Genomic DNA, 4,998 nt, shown 5'->3' with positions numbered 1-4,998 from the left:
GGGGTCCATATTAGAAACTAAGGGATATTAAGGCCTCCTTTTAACAGAGAACCGGAACAAAGCATTAATACATAGTGAATACATGAACTCCTCAAACTATGGTAATCACCGGAAGAAGTCCCGGTTATTGTCACTCTGGGGTTACCGGATCATAACACGTAGTAGGTGACTATAACTTGCAAGATCGGATCTAGAACATGAATATAATGGTGATAACATAAATAGTTCAGATCTGAAATCATGGCACCCGGGCCCAAACTGACAAGCATTAAGCATGGCAAATTCATAACAACATCAATCTAAGAACATAGTGGATACTAGGGATCAAGCCCTAACAAAACTAACTCGATTACATGATGAATCTCATCCTACTCCTCACCGACTAGCGAGCCTACGAAGGAATTACTCACTCCCGGTGGGGAGCATCATGGAATTGGCGATGGAGAAGGGTTGGTGATGACGAAGAACGAAGATCCCCCTCTCCGGAGCCCCAAACGGACTCCAGATCTGCCCTCCTAAGGAAGAACAGGGCTTGGCGGCGGCTCCGTCTCGTGGACCGTGATATTCTTTCTCCCTGATTTTTTCTCCGAAAATAGGAATTTATAGCGTTGGTTTCAGTGTCTGCGGGTGTGACACCCAGATAATTAAGCTACAGTAAACATATGCTACTGATGCCACGTTACCTCGGTTACTGTAGATAAACTCGCGTTAGTTCAAAACAACTCAAATTCAAATTTAAAATATAGGCAAACTACAAAAGTTTTCAAATAATACTAAAAAAACTAAAAATGTTCGGGGTGGGCCAAATAATGCACAACTAATTGTGGTGTAGTAATCACACTTTCATAAATGTTTGAATACTAAAAAGTGAACAAAATAGTGGAAAAGACAATTATTAAAAAGCTTTTATAATAATAAACATTACACACTGTTTTACTTTAGGTGCCAAGTTAATTGTGGTAATGGCATATTGGTTAAAAACCATTTTCGGTACAACTTTAGTATTTTATATAAAAATAAAATAAAAGAAAACAGAAAGAAAAATATAATAAAAGAAAAGGGCAAAACAGAAAAAGATAAGAGGGGAACCCCCCTAGGCCCGACGGCCCAGCTGCTAGCCAGGCCGGCCCCGAACCTGCCCAGGTCGGCCCATCTCTCCCTGCATAACCCCCCACTACCCGCAAACCCTAGCCCCGAACAACCCCACCCCCCACGCTCCCCTCCCTCCTCTTTCCCCACGACCCGATCTGGCGCTCGACCCCCGAACCTGGCGAACCATCCCCCAATCCCCGACGCCGGCGCCCACCCCAGCGTCGCCCCGCCACCTCGTCGCCGTCCTCCTCGCCCTCCTCCCGAAGCCTCCTCACCGCGACACCTCAAATGCCTCTGCCTCATTCCGATCTGGCACCACGCCGCCCCGACACTGCACCGTCGCCTATCGCCGGACCGTCTCGTCCTCGTCTTCCCCCACGCCGGCTCCATCGAGCCTCGCCGACGAACACCGGCAGCGTGGGTGAGAACCCCATCCTCCCCCTGATTCCCTCTCTACGTGCGTGCGCCACTGTCACTTCACCTACTATGTGTGTGCGCTCTCGTTAAGCCCACGCCCTCCCCTATTGCCCGTGGTCGACGCCTCCTCTACGTGTCGTCGTGGCCGTCAACCAGACCCCGCGCACCTGGGTCCAGGCGACCCTGCGCCCGCAACCCCCTCCCGTTGTTGATGCTCTGTTGCAGCTGTTGCTTTGCTACTGCCGCTGCTCTACCTCCCCCGCAGCCCCGCGCCCCCGCCACGGCTCGCGCGTGCCCGCGTTGGCGCCCTTTGCCTCCATCGCGTTGCGGCCAGCTCCGCCCTACCACCTGCTCCCCGTGGCCACACACTGCGTGTCGAGGCCGCCGCCGCACTTGCCGTCCCGCTCCGCCGCAGCACTCACTCTGCGCCGCTCCTGGCCCCGCCCCTCACGTCGCTACCCCCACTCCGGCCTCCTGCCACCGCGCCACTACTCCGGCCACGACCAAGAGCCACGCGATGGCCCCCTTCCTCCCCCCGCTGGCCGCGTCGGGCGTTGACGCCCGCGCCCGCTAACCTCGTGCTCAATAGGCCCCAAGGCCATGACATGTGGGGCCCCACCCCCAGAACGTATAAAAAAGGAATAAATAAAAGAATACATAAAGAATAAATAATATTAATTAATTAATTAAAGAATTAATTAACTTAATTAATTTTGATTAATTAAACTAAACTAATTGAATTATTAGTTAATTAATTAATTAGTCAATGATAGTGGGGCCCACGCCTAGTTAATTCTGATTAGGTTAATTAAACTTGGATAATTAAAATGTGTCACCGACCAGTGGGACCCACTGGTCAGGTTGACCAGTCAACCCTGTTGACTGCTGACGTTAGCATGCACTGTTCTGGATAATGTTAAATTAAATTAATTAAATAAATGCTAAAACTGATTAAATCTTTTAAAATCAATATAAAATAAACCATAGCTCGGATGGAAAAACTTTGTACATGAAAGTTGCTCAGAACGACGAGATGAATCCGGATACGTGATGACCCACAAGTATAGGGGATCTATCGTAGTCCTTTCGATAAGTAAGGGTGTCGAACCCAACGAGGAGCAGAAGGAAATGATAAGCGGTTTTCAGCAAGGTATTCTCTGCAAGTACTGAAACAAGTGGTAATAGATAGTTTTGTGATAAGATAATTTGTAACGAGCAACAACTAACAAAAGTAAATAAAGTGCAACAAAGTGGCCCAATCCATTTTGTAGCAAAGGATAAGCCTGGACAAACTCTTATATAAGGAAAAGCGCTCCCGAGGACACATGGGAATATCGTCAAGCTAGTTTTCATCACGTTCATATGATTCGCGTTCGGTACTTTGATAATTTGACATGTGGGTGGACCGGTGCTTGGGTGCTGTTCTTACTTGAATAAGCATCCCACTTATGATTAACCTCTATTGCAAGCATCCGCAACTACAACAAAAGTATTAAGGTAAACCTAACCATAGCATGAAACATATGGATCCAAATCAGCCCCTTACGAAGCAACGCATAAACTAGGGTCTAAGCTTCTGTCACTCTAGCAACCCATCATCTACTTATTACTTCCCAATGCCTTCCTCTAGGCCCAAATAATGGTGAAGTGTTATGTAGTCGACGTTCACATAACACCACTAGAGGCTAGACAACATACATCTCATCAAAATATCGAACGAATACCAAATTCACATGACTACTAATAGCAAGACTTCTCCCTTGTCCTCAGAACAAACGTAACTACTCACAAAGAATATTCATGTTCATAATCAGAGGGGTAATAATATGCATAAAGGATCTGAACATATGATCTTCCACCAATTAAACCAACTAGCATCAACTACAAGGAGTAATTAACACTACTAGCAACCTACTAGCACCAATCCTGGACTTGGAGACAAGAATTGGATACAAGAGATGAACTAGGGTTTTGAGATGAGATGGTGCTGATGAAGATGTTGATGGAGATTGCCCTCTCCCGATGATAGGAGCGTTGGTGATGACGATGGTGATGATTTCCCCCTCCGGGAGAGAAGTTTCCCCGGCAGAACAGCTCTGTCGGAGCTCTAGATTGGATCCGCCAAGGTTCCGCCTCGTGGCGGCGGAGTTTCATCCCGAAAGGTTGCTTCTTATTTTTTTCTCGACGAAAGACTTCATATAGGAGAAGATGGTCATCGGAGAGCCACCAGGGGGACCACAAGTTAGGGGGGCGCGCCCTCGGGGGGGGGGGCGCCCCCACCCTCATGGAAAGGGTTTGGGCCCCTGGTCTTCATCTTTGGCGAGGATTTTTCATTATTTATTATAAGGTATTCTGTGGAGTTTCAGGACTTTTTGAGTTGTGCAGAATAGGTCTCTAGTATTTGCTCCTTTTCCAGCCCAGAATTCCAGCTGCCGGCATTCTCCCTCCTTATGTAAACCTTGTAAAATAAGAGAGAATAGCCATAAGTATTGTGACATAATGTGAAATAACATCCCATAATGCAATAAATATTGATATAAAAGCATGATGCAAAATGGACGTATCAACTCCCCCAAGCTTAGACCTCGCTTGTCCTCAAGCAAAAGCTGATAACAATAAATATGTCCCCATGTTTAGAGGTAGAGGCGTCGATAAAAATAAAATACGAACATGAAGGCATCATGATTATTCTCATAACAACAAAATATATAGATATTGTCATATGATTACTTATGTTCAAGTGATGATCTATTCACAATGTAAAAGTATGAATCAGAAACCTTATTGAGAACCAACAAACTATAACCTCACTCATTGAAGCAATCAATTTATCATAACATCAGAAAGAGTCTATGTCAGAGCTAAAAAGCAAGTCCACATACTGAACTATCATCTAGTCCTTCATAATTGCTAACACTCACGCAATACTTGTGGTTATGGAGTTTTAATCGGACATAGAGAAAGATAGGGGCTTATAGTTTCGCCCCATAACCTTTTACCTCGAGGGTAATGTCAACAATAATAACTCATGCCCCCCTACATCCAATTTGATATATCTATCAGGATCTTTCCAACACACTGTGCTTGCCAAAGGATAAAATGTAAAAAGGAAAGGTGAAGATCACCATGAATCTTGCATAAGGTAGAAGATAATAATAAAATATAGGCCCTTCGCAGAGGGAAGCAGAGGTTGCCATGCGCTTTTATGGTTGGATGTACAAAATCTTGATGCGAAAGAACGTCACTTTATATTGCCCCTTGGGATATGAACCTTTATTATGCAGTCCATCGCTTTTATTACTTCCACATCACAAGATCGTATAAAGCTTATTTCTCCCACACTAATCATACATATTTAGAGCAATTTTTATTGCTTTGCACCGATGACAACTTACTTGAAGGATCTTACTCAATCCATAGGTAGATATGGTGGACTCTCATGGCAAAACTGGTTTAAGGGTATTTGGAAACACAAGTAGTATCTCTACT

This window comes from Triticum aestivum, chromosome 1A, assembly GCF_018294505.1.
Source record: "Triticum aestivum cultivar Chinese Spring chromosome 1A, IWGSC CS RefSeq v2.1, whole genome shotgun sequence".
Lineage (NCBI taxonomy): Eukaryota > Viridiplantae > Streptophyta > Magnoliopsida > Poales > Poaceae > Triticum > Triticum aestivum.
Note: the sequence above shows the minus strand (reverse complement) of the source record.